Source organism: Mastigoproctus giganteus, chromosome 8 (assembly GCF_048544385.1).
Source record: "Mastigoproctus giganteus isolate SK-2022 chromosome 8, ASM4854438v1, whole genome shotgun sequence".
NCBI classification, from domain to species: domain Eukaryota; kingdom Metazoa; phylum Arthropoda; class Arachnida; order Uropygi; family Thelyphonidae; genus Mastigoproctus; species Mastigoproctus giganteus.
The window spans coordinates 61,920,771-61,937,017 of NC_143582.1; positions in this window are offsets into that span (position 1 = coordinate 61,920,771).

A 16,247-nucleotide genomic window follows, 5' to 3' on the forward strand; every position below is an offset into this window, starting at 1 on the left:
TGAAATTATTCTTGCAGGAATGGAATCCTATGTCCTGCACTTCACTTTAAAATCTCGTCCTTTATCTAAACCTTGGTTTTCCAATAAATCTGCTAAGGCTGTCCAAGAGAAGAACGTTGCATATCGTAATTGGCTTGTTTCTAATTCTTCAGTTTCATTTTCTGCCTACACCAAAGCTCGCAACAATTGTAAAGCAGTTCTTAATCAGTCCAAACTAGAGTTTGAACAGGCTAAGAGTAGAAAACTTGCTTCTTGCCGTAATGGTAGCCGAGCATTCTTGTCTCTTGCCAAAGCTATTGGCCGCAACTTTTGCCCATCTCTGTTCCCACCTCTGTCCAAACCAGATGGTTCTGTTGTCACTTCAGCTAAGGATAAAGCTGACCTGCTAGCATCCTATCTTTCTTCCAGCTCATGTATTGATGATCTTGGTAAAATCACCTCAAACCATTCCCAACGCACTCCATTCAATGCCTCCTGTGGTCTTCCGTCAAAAGGATGTCAGAAGGATTTTGATGAATCTGATGCTAAGAAAACTCCAGGTCCTAATGGTATTTCTCCACTTTTTCTCAAAACCTGTGCTATTGAACTTACTCCTGTTCTTTGCCGCCTTTTTTCACTTTCTTATTCCAAAGGTGTTATCCCTTCTGCTTGGAAATTTGCTCATATCCAGCCAGTTCCTAAAAAGGGTGACAAATCCCTCCCATCCAATTATCGTCCCATTGCAATTACTTCTACTCTTTCTAAAGTAATGGAGAAATCAATTAACCGCCAACTCTTAAACTACCTAGAAACCTTCCGTCTGATCAACGATCGCCAGTATGGATTCCGTCAGTGTCGATCCACTGGTGATGTTCTGGCTTTGTTACCCATTTATGGACTAATTCAATGGAAAGGTTCGGTGAAACACAAGTAGTTGCTCTTGACTTCTCAAAGGCTTTCGATAGTGTTTGGCATAAAGGTCTTCTAAACAAGCTTCCATCTTATGGTTTACCAACTGTTTTTAGTAATTGGTTATCCAGTTTTCTCTCTGATCGCTGACTGAGGGTGATGGTAGATGGCTCTCTGTCTTCTAACTTCTCCACTAATGCCGGTGTTCCCCAAGGTTCAGTTCTTTCCCCCACTCTTTTCCTCTTGTATATCAATGACCTTCTTCCATTGACTGGAAATCCTATCCATAGTTTTATCGATGATAGCACATTGCATTCAACTTTCCATTTTGAGAAACCTTGTCCAGCTCAATCAGCTTCAAGTTCTCGAAAATCTGCTACCAATTCCTTAAATGCCGATCTTCAGGTAATTCTCCAGTGGGGCAAAGACAACTTAGTTGATTTCAACCCTTCTAAAACTCAATCTTGTCTTATATCTCGCAAAAAGGATTCTTCTGATCCTATGCTTATCTTTAGTGACACTCCGATTTCTAGGCAAAATGATATATCTCTTTTGGGGATTACCCTGACTTCTAATCTCTCTTGGCACAAGCACATTACAAATATTGCTTTCTCTGCATCTAGAAAACTTGGTTTTCTCTTTCGCTCTCGGCGTTACTTTTCTTCCAAACAGCTGCTCACTCTGTATAAATCGCAAATCCGCCCTGCCATGGAATATTGTTCCCACATCTGGGGTGGTGCCCCCAAAACCTCTCTCAGGCTTCTTGATTCCATTCAGAAGAGGGCATTAGGTTAATTAATGATTCATCTCTAACAGAGTCTCTCTCCACTTGCTGTCTCATAGACGTACTGTTTCTGCTGCATGCCTCTTCTACAGATACTTCCATGGGCACTGTTCTTCTGAATTGGCTTCTATAATTCCCGCTCTCTCTTTCAAAACAGTCCGAACACGTGCCGCCACCAGCCAACATCCATTTACTGTCCAACTTCAAACCCACAGAACCAACTTTTCATCTTCCTCATTTATTCATTCAACTGCCGTTTTCCGGAACAACCTTCCTTCATACGTATTTCCTGAAAATTACAGTCTACAGAAGTTCAAGTCCAATATCACCAAATATCTTCTTTTGTCTTCTCAGCCTCCAACCCAAGCACGGTACTAAGTACTATAGGTTATAATACCTCTCGTGTTTGGGGTTCTCATAAAAAAAAAAAAGAAAAAAATAGAAATTTGACACTGTTTGTGGCAGTCAGTACTTTTCCTGTTAAGACTTGATAGGGGTGATGTAATGTTGGCAGAAACTCTCCGAGTTCATTTGTCAGGATTTATTGAGAGAACGAAAAATTTGGCACAGCGTCTAGATAACTGATCAGAATTTCTGAGGAGGTTCGTCCACTTGCGGATCATCCACATTGCATGTAATACTCAATGTCATCGACATACGATAACAACGCTGGAACTTGATCAATTAGTGAAACGAATATTGCAGAAAAGAGCAGTGCCGAGAAAAAGCCACCTTGTTGGATTTCTATAAAAACCGTTTTACAGACTGTAATGTTATTGTTCCCTGAAGCGATCTTCCTAGATTTATTCAGAAAATCTGGATACAGACTCTATCTCAATGTTTCGATTAACTTGGAGATCAGTTTCAATGGATCTCCTGCACCTCTTGTTCCGGAAGAAAACGGACAATGATCCGAAGTCGATTTCAGTTATTAGATAATGGGATATCTTCCACTGGGATTCATCCCATGAATTTTGGAAATTTTAATATTCGGTGACCATTTTGATGTCTGCGAGAAGCCTCCTGGACTCCTTCTGTCAGACTTTAAGGATGTAATTTCTTTTTCCAACTGTAACAAATGACATTCTGTTAGAGAAAAGAGATATTAAGAAAGCAAGAAGATTGCCTTTTATTTGATGGTATGTCTCACAGAGATTAAGAATTGCAGGGATAAGGACTTCATCAAATGTGGACTGAAGGTCCAAGTAAACGACTGCGATCTCTGAACTTACCGATTGAGTGGTCAATTAGTGCGATCTCTGATCTTCCTTCAAAAGTTACTGAATTTTCTGTAGCTGTTCAGGGAGCATCTGTGTAATGAGAATGGGAAGAAGAATTTTCTCCAAAACTTTCTTAAGTTTTCCTGTCTTAAGTTTCTTAAGACAGACAAAACTTTCTTAACTTTGCGATTGGAGATCTCGATAATTTCTCGTGTGATCGAGAATTCGAACCTGATCCCAAATAAATCCAATACATTTTAACATTGGATAAAAACAAGTACATGAAGACGAACTAACGAAGAATTGAAATAAACACACCAATCAATAAAACAGAATTTTTCCGTTGAGATTTTGAGTATTGCACAACCATAAGGACTTAGTTATAGGAGCTTTATCTAAAACATGCAACCAATATGTAAAATATGTAATTTGTATGTAAACTCCATTGCATAACTAACAAGTCATTAAAAAATTCAGCAGTATCCATCCTTCTCTCTTTTTTATTCATTTAAGACTAATACGAATGTTCTGAATGCAAATTTACAGAATTTTGCACTTCCTTTTATCAAGGAAAATACGGACATCGCTGAAGATGTCATTTATGTGTAAATGAACAAACATTTCCACGTGATGACTTTGTACTTTACAGGTTTCTTTGTGGAGAGTAACGTTAAGCCCCAGAAAGTTCGTGGGAATAAAATATATATTCCCACGAAGCACTTTTGCGATGGATAAGATACCACAGTCATCTTGCCAATCGCAAAAGTTTAAACGTGCTAACACAACTTCCTCTTGTCGGTTTTGGCGAGGGACAGAAATCCATAGTTAAGGAGAATTTTGATTTGCTAGTTTAGCCCATTCCACGTTGCACGCTCTCCAAATGATATTCTTAAATCCACGCAGGGAGCTGAAAAGTAGAGTAAGAAAAGTGATTCATTCGTTTAGTTATGCGATCTGGTCATTCATTTCCCAAGATTCCGAAGTTTCTCGATATCGAGCAGAAGTTGTTTCCTTACTGTGTTCTTGACAATGATGAAGATGAAATCGGATATCCTTCAATACCGGATGAGAAGAGGAGAAACTATTTTTAACGCTAAATATTGCGCTGTGGGAAGCTGTTTAAATTATGGGAGGATGGAGAGAAAGACTGGAGATGAGATTTACACAATGCTAATTTAACTTCGTATACAGCTCAGTGGTCAAAATATTATTTAAAAGGCACAAAACTTGTGGCTCATAATAGTGTGATGTCTTTGTAAGAGTTTGTGCCCACAGATCGATTTGCACGTTGAGCAGTTCAAAAAACCAAGAACAGCTTACAGAAAAAAATTCTGATCCCTCAGCCCGAGACCAGCTAACTCGATTAACCCCGTGATATTGCTTGTTTCCAACTATCGATAAGAGTTCTTTCAAAATGTGTGGTAGAGTGCTATGAGGAACACGAAAAAAACTCCAAGTATCTGTTCTGGCGCAAATATTCCACGTGTTCCTTTTCAATACCTTGTTGACTCCATGGTAAGTCGTGTCAGAGTAGTGATTTGGCCAACTGCGGGTCAACATATTTATTATCTCGTGATCTTTATAAAGTGGCGATGGTGATTATTTTTGGTTTTTATGGTGAAAAAACGTCGAAGGTTCATATAAAGTGGCCAAACAGTACATAAGCATATTGCAGATGTCCCACCTGTTGCATCCCAGAACCTAGAATCTCGTTTCAAGAGTTTCTTCTCCTCTGAGTAGCTTGTTAACTCTGTATAATGACGACTCTTCTCTTAGAAACTCTCCCCACTATCTCTAGATGCCATTTCTGTCGATATTCCCGTGGACGCTGTTCTTCTTAGGCTGCATCTATTATTCCACATATTCTTCCAAACCACTCAGAACACGTGCCTCAGTTATTCAACTTCCAGTCTCCGTTCAATTCCAAACTCACTTTTCTTTCTCATTTTTACCTTAGACTTTTGTCCTTTGAAACAACATTTTTCCTTTGCTGTACTTCTTTCTGATCAAGAAGTGCCAAAGAAATCTGGATAAATGATAATCAAAAAAGAGTAACATGTAGTGAACGTGGCGAGTGAAATAGATTTGCCCATTGAATATCACAATTTCCTGTATCAGTCTTGCAACACGGAGTTTGGTGTTGTTACAAGGACAGCATCGTGCCATTTACATTCACCAATCAACTTATATCCTAAATGAATTGTATATTGTGTGTCCTTTAAGTCACTCAGATTTATTTATAATAGTTTGAAATGAAATATTCCACTCACATTCCACCTTATGCAAAGTCGAACTGATTCTGAATACAAAGACGCACCCAGTACGAGTTTCCAACAGGTCGTGCTATAAACGGCCCCTAAAGAGAGAGAAATGGAGATGCTGTGGATGAAATCGATATGCACGATTTCAAATGGAACTCAAATTTTACAAGAACTCAAGACTTTTACAAGATTTCTTGAGGAAGTCTACTTCGATTTGGAGTTAATCTTATAGTAATGGATAGTGTATGAATAAAAATAACCGTCATTATACTGAGGATCTCTGAGTTTCTTAGAGCCGTAATCCTGGGATCCATTTCCAGCAAACCAAGTCTGTTATTTGATTGATCACAATAGTCTCTACTTGAATTGAAATGGACTAAAGGTCTCAGATGGAAACTTTGAAATGAAAATGACTACAGCCACTTCCGAATATCGAGGGAATCTCCTTCATAAGTAAGGGTGGGCTGAGGATGGAGTTCAAAAATTCAAATTATTTTATTAGAGTCATCCAAAATTTCTTCTATATACCCGTATATGTATTGCGTCTATAAACTGCGTGTGTCCTCTTGTCGACCTGCCTGTTTTGCTGGACAAAAAAACCCCAGTTTCGGGGGGGGGGGGGGAACCTTGCCTAAGATCGACTAACTCAGCCACGGAGTGAAAAAAGCCCATTAAAGTTCCTCGCGTCATCGACGGGATTCGAACCTGGAAAAGGCCCTGCGGGGAAAACGGTGACGATACCACTGTGCTACCGTGCAGACCGAGGATGGAGTATTCCCCAAAAGGTAGTTACGCCCACAACGCTGTAGCGAAACAAGAACCCAAAAATAAGTTTGCATCATGCTGCTAATTAGCAGCTAAGGAAATGCCTTTGATTTGGGAACGACAGCTCTATCATACACTCGCGTTTTTGAACTTAGGAGGCTCTTTTCAGTACTTTCTTGTAATTTCCTAACCATTTGTCTGTCGAGAAAAGTTAAATTTTGAATTAAATTAAAGATGTCGACGATAAATGTAAAATTTCGAGAAATGTCTACTCCTGAGACCGACTAACTCGGCCACCAAGTAAAACATGTCCATAAAAGTTCTTTGCGTCATTTACAGGACTCGAATCCAAACCCTGGCCTTTTCCACGGGGTGTAGGGCAGACGGTGATTATAATCACTGTGCTCTGGAATTCATGAATTCGTATCAACCTTGGACTATGTAGGGCTTCAATTTTAACAAACGATCTTTGATCTGACACTATAATCTGATCTGGAGCAATATCCATTTTTTAAAAAAAGCCTCTTCGATCCACTCAATGCAAGAACTCTGTTTCAAGCATCTTACTTTAGGGATGACTCTCGTAATTCATTATAAACACATGCAGTCATGAATTCGATAATAGGCTTTAAAGATAAAATATAATAATTATAATAATTCAAATAAGATTGCCATACAACAAGACAAAACAAGTCTGTACTTGTCATAACTTGTTTTGCACTGCGTACACTTCACGTTAATAATATCTTATTGAATACGCCGATTGAGTGACCGTCATAGCCTCATAACTAAATTGTAATTCTTCGTAACCCTTGTTATGAAGGAGAGAAATTAAAGCAGAGTGTAATACTAAGTGCAAGTGCAGAACGGACAACAGAACATATGATGGAAAGTGGAAATCTTATTTCGTCCTAAAACTGTAATTAAGGAAATTAAGTGTACTTGGCGATAAAAGAAGAATTCGTTTAGCAGATCTGAGAGGAAGATAGAGAGAAAGAGCTAATCCAGTGGGTTATTTCTTTCGAAGAAGTCTCACAACTTAATCTTGTTTAGCATATTCTTACAATTTAATTACAGCGGACGTGTATTTGAATGGCTTCTACCGCAGCAGCCACTGCAAGGTTATCGATTACGTTGAACATTTCAGCAGAGAATGGGCAGCAAGTGAGTAATTATAGTCTCCAAACTTACACGTGTAAAGTCGTGGCTCAGTTTATTGTTCATTAAGTAAGTTAGTCATCTACACGTTTGTTAAACAGGCAACTTGTAGAAGTTACTTTTAGTTTCTAAACGGCTCTTATTACGAAGTGTGGTACATGACCAGCTTGTTCAGATTAAGGCGTAGGCCTAAATTGCAACAAACATTTGTCGATGTCTAAAGCGAACTGCGTACAGCTAAGAGAACAAGCCAGATGGATGTCGTGAATGCGGTGAAATGGGTGATGATAATAGTAATGGGCACTCTCTATATTCTGTGGGCCATGCAGTTTATTAGTAAAGACTTCTACGAAAGATATAAGCACTTTTATTAAGACCATTCATTTGCATCTCCATGAAGTACAACATTTCGATACGGATCTTGCACTCCAATGGATGTTCTGGAGAAATTGAAATGGTTTGCAGCCATTGTGTTTATGATTCTTTACGCTATGTTCTTTCTAGAGTTGTTCGACTACTACTTTTATGGTCCAATGAGGAGAGAAATACTTAAAGGTACAAAACATTGAGTTGTCTTTTACGTCCTTTGAGGAACGTAGCATTATCGTCATGGCAATCTTAAAGTAACAGGTGAAATGCTAGTATTTGCTTTATAGATTATATCCGATACGTTTGTAACTATGAAATATTAGAGGCAGTGTAAGCAAGTTAAGACAATTGATATTTAGGCAATTATCATAAAAACATACATTCTAAGCAAAAATAAAATAATTAAAGAGAGAAGGACGCTAATTATTTCAAATAATGTACTACTGTGTTACGTTAGTCAACGTTAAAAAGTAAGAAACTCTTTTTATGTGGCTATTAAATGTCTTTTTGATTTGGTCTTCATCTTGGTCATTTATTGCGTGTGAAACCTCCCGGCAGTACACATACGCTTTGCTGGAACGACATCTTTCATGCTTACAATTAGCGTGGAGTGACTCTATCGATCTTCCACGATGTCTGTTGAAGACCACTGTAAACTAAAGCTAATGCTATCTCTTATTTTAGTACAAGCAACGAGTAATCCGATATTCTGAAGACAGCCCACTTAAATAAGTCTTATTGTTTGTATCTATTTCAAATTTGCACCCAGCTTTGTTAAAGAAAATGAAACTATTTTATAGAAACAATATATTTGCAGCAGACAGAATATCTGCTAATTAAACATAAATGCCAACTCTACATGGTGTTTCATACCATAGGCCTTGGACTGTGGACTCTTAGGATTCCACGCGCACTTAACCCGGTAATTATTGGTTCCATCTATTGAGAAGTGGAAGCACAAGTATTCAGATCAAGTAGGTTGAGAGCAAGAGAATACGTGGGAAGAGAGGCAGAAGATGATAAACGATCTGCGCTAATAAAGACTGACCTTTATTGGCTGTAATACTGCTGAATGGATCCAGACGGTTCTGATGACAGCAGGCCCTAAGGGTAAATACGAGTAATTCAGAAATTATGGATTATAATAATGTATGATTGCTGACGTAGCGTAGGTGCATCTATCAAACACGGTTTATGCATTTACATTACCGTTTTCCGTGTATGTGTTTCTGTAGAATCAAATTACAGAGTTCATACAGCAACATGCTCAAAATGATGAGATGGTTTCGTGTATACACAAAAATTAACTGCTTAAACAACTAGTTCTTACTCGTAATAACTTAGAATTATGATTTTAAATGCGAAATTCAAAAAAGAAAGTAAGCTAATCATTAATAAACATAATAACAACAAAATATCAATTCTATTGATGTACTTGTTGGTGATCATAAAGGATGGATTCCCAAGAATACAAAATACTATTTTAAACAGATTTTGCAATCGTTATAAAATATATTTTGGAGAAAATGGTAAAGTAATCTGGCCATACCTCTCATTGGTAGAATGTAACCTTATCCACTCCTTCCAGAGACACTTATGAGTGTCTCATTAAGTCTAAATGTCGGGAGATTCCAGGTGGGATGAACGCAAACTGTAATTACGTGGACAGGTTATTAGTATGGGCTTCGAAATCATTTGAGATTCTGTTCATCATGCACTGACAGTTATATGATAGTAATATTGCAGGAAAGTACTGCATTGAATCAATAGAAACTCACTTAGAGTTTGAGAATGTCGAGTAATCCGACTGTTGTAAATCCATCAGCAGGATACAACGCCATGTTGATGTGTTTGAAAGGTGTTATCTAGAGCGTGACCTGTGAGAAGTCATAAATTATAGTCTATTAGGTTTCACTGATGTCCGAACATAACCAGTGTGCTGTTATAATGTTGGTGGGTGTAGAGGGATGTCAGATTCATCGCAGGATGCAGGAAGACTATCATCCGAAACTGGCGAGCTCATTTAAACTAATTCTTTTCAGAATTTTCCATAGATAATATCGTTTATAATTTCTGATTATTAAAATGTGCAGATGTTCAAGTTTAACCTTTTTTGTTGGGCTAGTAAACGTGTTCTTGAAGGAATTTCAACAGACCTTCGTTTGGACAGAAACTAATAGCAAATTTTATTCGAAATATCCAACAGTATTTCTTCTTACAGCATTTCCTGACGTGAATTTCTATGGATTTCACGGCTTGATTAAAAAAAAATAAATCTATAGTTCAAAAGAACAGAGTAGGCTGTCTTGGCTGGTGATCAGATTTACAGAGAAATTGCTCTAGATTCTAAATTTTTGAGAGCGTGGGAAAGTAAAATGTGGGCATGGCATGAACGTCGACGCTATCATTCTTTCAGATGATGAAATGCGGTGGAGTTGAAGGGAGAGTTCCGTACTTTTATTTACTTACCAGATTTTAGAATGTTATACGCAGGATTTTTCAGTGGACTCAGCGTTTATCCCCATTTCAAGAAATATAGTTTTTATAAACGAAGGGAAACACGTCGTAAGAAAGATGGATTTTTTTTTCTGAAGACAGGCTATTCGCAAGTGTACTACAACTTTAAAAAAATAGCCACTCGAAAATCTTTTAAGAGTTATCTCTTTCCAGTTTTGGTATGCATGGACTTTGTCGAAGATTAATGTGATCTGTGGTAAGAGAAGAATTTTTTGGTGGGTATATTTTTTAGTTGATTATAATTCTGTTGTAAAATGTAAATATTTCGAACCTCCACTTAGATGTTCCTTGCAAAAGAACATGAAGTTGGTATGGGTACAACAACTGGTATCTTCTGGGACGTTTTTTTGAAATTAAATGAAATTTGGTGCAAAAAAGAGTGACACGTATCTTATTAAAAGGAAACGTTGGTTTTAATTGGCGATATTAATTTGTAACAATCTGTTATTTTACAGGTATTTTGGTCACATCAAAAACCCTTAATTTTTGTTTATAACAGAAGTACCATTTGGGGTTCTATGGACACAACATAGCTTTGTGTTGTAAGTAGAAGGAATGATTTTAAAGGGTTTGAAGAGGAAAGAAAACTGCCAGACAGAAACGAAAATGAGATAAGAATAGTTTATCAAAAATGAGGTACTAGTTAACTCAGCTTTCTTTACGTTACAGGATTGACAACACCTAGTTATTATTCAAGCTCTTCTGTATTTACAGAACGATGTATATTTAAGTAACTGCAGTCTTCAGTTTGACAATATAAGTATATTTGCATACTGAAGTTGTGTTAGCAAAGACACTTTCCCCTGCGATTTCGCCAGAACTTTGGACGGAACTGTTGAAAGAAATGCTCATCGTAAAATACGTGAAATTAGAGGCTCCTTGGTGGCTTTGTCCTCAACAATCTGCTCATTAGCTACACAACAGACGTTCCCAGTTTAGTTACCAATGCTAATCTTCCTCTTCTGCAACTGTTGTATTTTTTCGGGGATTGCATAAACTACAGAAAGATGTTTGCATTATTTTATGTATTAAATATTTAAACATTATTTTATGTATAGGGTGGATATGAAATCCTTTCTTACTTTTAAATATTAATTTGAGATAAACACAGTATTTCTTGATACAATATAATAATTTAGTAAAAATGATTCCAGTGGGAAGTTGATAATGAGACCTTTTAAAGAAACTGACAAGCCGCACTAAATATGTATACTGCTTATATATGAAAAAAGTTGTCACCAGTTAAAGTAGTTTTAATAATAAAACACTTTAATAACAGCAAATGAGAAGATGAATAAATATTTAGCTTTTTTATTGTTTCATACAAATTGACTTTCCAAGTTTGAACAAAATCTTTCAGTCTGAGTGCGGTTCGTTTTTCATGTGACTTACTATCGTAGAAGGAATTCCACCCTATATTAGAAGGTACCCCGAAATTGGGTGAGATAGGAGACTCAGAATCTTAGCAGTATAGAGTGACAGCAATGTTTTTCTTCAAAGGTTCAATGGGGGACCATACGTTCAACATAAAGACTGTCTTGTAGAAGGCCTGAAAGCTCCTAGGGCATTCCTCAGAGCACTTTCTGGATGACATTTAGCCGTTATAATGTGATTCTCCAAACATAGTTGTTCGGAGAATCACATTATAAGGGTTCTAACCAAGATGTCTCTTTGTACGAGACATCTTGGTTAGGGGAAAGATATAGAGAGACAATGGTAAGAGAAAAACGAAAGGATATTCAAGCTGCTCCTGCTTCAAGATTTGTTTTTAGCATTAATGGTCGGAAAGGGATATTGGAGCTGACTACAATTGCAACCCCTCCATGAGCCGAATTGGCTGTATGAGAAACTCGATATTTTCTTTAGGTATGATGTTTAAGTGAGGTAGTAACAGAAGCGGTTAGTTTCTTGAAGGCAAAAAGCAACTGGGTTATACAGAAGAAGGAGTTCACGAATGTCATCAAGGTTGCTGTGGTATCCTCTGCAATTCCATTGAAGGAAACTGGGCATTATTTGGGTGTAGTGGGGTCCTCAGTTTCTGTCTGAAGAGCTGTTGGCTTATGGTGAACAGATTTTCTTTTCGGAAAGTACAGTCTTCCTGTCTCCATCTCTTCCTCAGGGGAGAAGTCGAGAACTGGTTCTTCATGGTCAGTGTTTCCTTCCATTTCTGTTGAGTCAGTTTTAATAGAATCATCACCTTTAGAGTATTGTGAGTTATCATTAGTATGCAGAACAGAGATTGGTGTATTAATAGCCCTGCTTGTCTTAAATGGTCTGCTAGATAAGGGCACAACTGCTAAAATTGACCGATGCGTTTGGGGGAAATATAACTTCTGTTTGAGTACCAGTCGTTGATACTCCTTGAACAGTACTGGTTACTGCAGTTGTCGTTTAAACTACTTGAGCGAAATGTTTTGTCGTGATTTTTTGTTCAGCTTTGACCCGTTGAATGTTTTTTTTTTTCTTTTTTTCCAAAGAGGACAATCTCTGGAATAGGCAGTATGTGGGCCGTTACAATTTGAGCACTTGCGCTGTTCTGATTTACATTCTAAGTGAATGTGATCGCGCGAATTGCAATTAGCACAAGTGGCTAAACCTCTGCACACGTTTTGGGAATGCTCAAATTTTTGGCATTTAAAACAGCATGTTGGATTACGAAACGTACAGTTTTATTTGACAATCGAGATACCCTGCTTTCATGGATGTTGGAGGTTTGGGGCTATCGAATGTTAATATGATGTTCCCAGTCGGAACTAGAGAATTGTTCCGTTTGGTATATATGCGCTTTGGACAATTCCTTGGTCTAATAATTCATTTTCTGAGAGATTTATGAGGTTCCATTCAGCTATCACATCCCTGGAGGTGTTTAGAGTAGCATGAGGGGAAACATTGTCTTGCTTGTCTCCCTATTTGTATGGAGACAAGCAAGATATGCTTGTCTCCATACAAAACCCGCTAAATGTCTTCCCGCAATTGGCTTTTAACTTCTAACTCTTTCCAAGAACGTATCCTCTTTTTACAACACCCTTATTATTAATTTGATTTCTTCTCTCCTTCTTTCTTTTGTTGCCATTGCAGTCGACATAAAACTAGTAATATTAACAGGCATTTCTTCGTATTCGCTGCATATTAGGTATAGCCATTCCGCTAACGTATTTTTAATTTAAATACGACCTTCAATTTCGTTAGAGCCTTGCAACATGCGGTTGGTAATGTCGTGTAGCAACCAATGCTTATCTTTGTTATACTTTCTTCCTTCTCTTTGAATTGCATGTATAATCATTTATGCTGTAATAACTATTTTTTCCACGCAACATCGCTTGAAGCGCGATCATCTTTCAGAACTAACGGAGTCGATTAATCTTCGTTTGAAGTAAGTCCTTTCAACTATGCGAAAGGGTCTCCCTATGGGTCTACATACCTTAACGATTGCATTAATGCGATCGTGAGAGTTGCTGTTGCTCCATTACAAATGCATACTGATGAATGCTCATTATAATAAAATAAATTACTCCTTTTATATGATTTTTATGCTGATGGTATTCAAGATTTTGATGATTATAACTGCATTATTTCTGTGGTTAAACTAACTTCACGCATTCAACTGTTCGTACTTATATATGTGGCAAGATTAATGAAAATTGATCATTATACCCATATGTCGGCCCTTGTTTACTCAGCTACTTTAATGGCTCTCAAGAATCTTTCCTTTAAGTTGGTTAATGTAGTGTGTCTCTTTGGACTTGTTTCCCTCATTAATACCGAATGTGCCGCCTCTTGAAAATTAAAGCTGGCACGCCACATACACGCCGAAGCTCACGAAGGAACAAACACAAAAACGCGAACAAATATTAAACCAAAATAAAAACAGAAGTAATTTTCCTCATTTATGAAACAAAGAGATCTGTCTGACACCGTAAACTAAAGAGCAAACAACCAGTTACAACATGTAAAAAAGGAAATCAGATGAAAACATCCTCTTCTTGAACCTCTGTATTGCCCATTTATTACTCGCACAAACGATTTGGAGTTAACCACCGTTTTAAAAGAGGATACGTTGTTATGATTCCACGATTCTTTTAAGTGTATAGTAATTGGGGAAATGGAGTAGAACAAAGTAGAGCGGAAATAACCGAGTGGCTGAATGTGTGCGTTGTAAGCAGACGTGGAACCAATTCAAAACATGCAAATTGAATACTCGTCCAATATATTCAATTTGCATTGAATACCTTGGACAGGTATTCAATGCCTCGTGTCCTTTCGTGTAAGACGTCATTGCTTGGTCCTAATTGCTACGCTTCAGATAACACCCATTATGGCAAGTTGCTTGGCATGTGTATTGCGTCTGCAAATTGTGTGTTGTCTGGTGTCTGCTTTGCTAGACGAAAAACTCAAGTTTTCAGTCGGGAAAAAACCTTGCTACCCACGCCTGAGACCGATTAACTCGGCCGCAGAGTGAAAAAAGTCCATCAAAGTTCAGCGCGTCATCGGCGAGATTCGAACCCGGGCCTTTTCCACCCGGTGTGGGGAGGATAGTGACTATACCATAATTTGCAGTCTGTGCTACTCGTGTAGACTGCAAATCTTGCGGCGAGCCAGAATATCTGGCTGCTCCCTCAACATCTTCAAATGTCATACAGATTATTTCTATAACAGAAAAGTTACCAAGAAAACAAAATTTCATAGTATCACCCGCCAACTCACCAGAGGCTGCCCGCAGTGCTCTGTTCAGGGGCCAGCTGTTTGGAATATGATTCTGGATGAATGGCTCCTGCAGGACTTCCCCCATACCACACAGCCCTCATATGCGGATGACCTGGTTATCGTTGTTGAGGGCCCTACTCGTGCAGCTATTGAGACCAGAGCCAACACAGTCTTAAATGCCCTGTCGGTTTGAGCTGAAGAGAATAAGCTGGAAATCTCTACAGATAAAAGCAGAACCCTGCTTCTCAAAGGCCGTCTTGACATCAACAGACTACCAACCATTCGTTATAAAGGACATGCACTCAAGAATGAACGTTCATTCAAATATTTAGGCGTCACCCTAGATGATCACAGAACTTTCATGCCACACCTAAAGTCCATAAAGTCCAGAAGGCCAAAAATTATATCAATATGCTTGCTCGCTTCACCCGCAAAGACTGGGGTCTTTAGGGACCTTCACTCCCCCTTCTTTATTCAGCTGTTTTTGTACCGTTCGTAACATACGGCGCTGCCGTATGGTTCCATCGTTTGTCCATGATTAGCACTAGGAACGTTATTCTGCAGATACAACGGTTGATGTTATTAAAAATGACTCGAGTTTGCAGAACGACCTCAACAGCAGCACTACAAGTATTAACAGGCTGAATCCCCCACTGACCTCCAAGCGGCCTTCACAGGGCTTTCCCATGCCATCAGAAAGAACAAAGAAACTGAATTCCTGGGGATAGAAACTATTGTCGATGCAGATCCGAAACAAGAACTCCGACGTACTTGGCAGGAACTTGTTTCCCTCTGGCAAATCCGTTGGGATGATTCCACCAAAGGCAATTCTACCAAACTATTTCTACCTAGTGTCTCCTACCCCAACAAACAAACAAACACTTAGCTGGTTCTTCCCTAATTTACACGCTTCCTTTCTTCTGACAGGACATGGTTCATTCAAAAAGCGACTTCAGGACTTTGCGCTTGTAAACGATGCCCATTGTGTTTGTAGAGAACTGGAGGACTGGCACCACGTAATGCACTCGTGTAACATCTACCTGGACCTACGCAATCAACGGTTATTGGATATAAATTTAACCACACTCAGTCCGGAAAGCAACCTGTTAAAATCAAAAGAAGCGTTTTTAGCTTTTAGCAGGTATGCCTCAGCAGTTTTCAAAAGGCGTTGGTGTTATCTCTGCACGTCTGATCCCACAGCATAGACATCCACACCAGCCGTTCCTGAAAGCGCTATGATCTCTCCTCGTATATGCTCTTCTCTCATCATCGGCCACTTTCAGAACTGAATGAACACCCAACTGGACATCTTCCTCGTTGGAATGACGGCACTAAACTGATACAATCAAATTCAGACACTTCCCATTGCACTGACCCAACTTTTCAGACCTCTCTTGTTCTGCAAGCTCACTTCCTTTCCCTGGCCTTCAGTGGGCTCCCAGACCAGGGGAGATTCCTACTTCTCCCTTCCCACCTCTTCTTTCCGCTGGAGGATGCCTTCTATCCTCATCCTCCTCCTTTTGCCTGCTTTGACTCCACCACTTCTACTATCTTCCCCTCTCTTTTTTTTTGTTTGTTTGG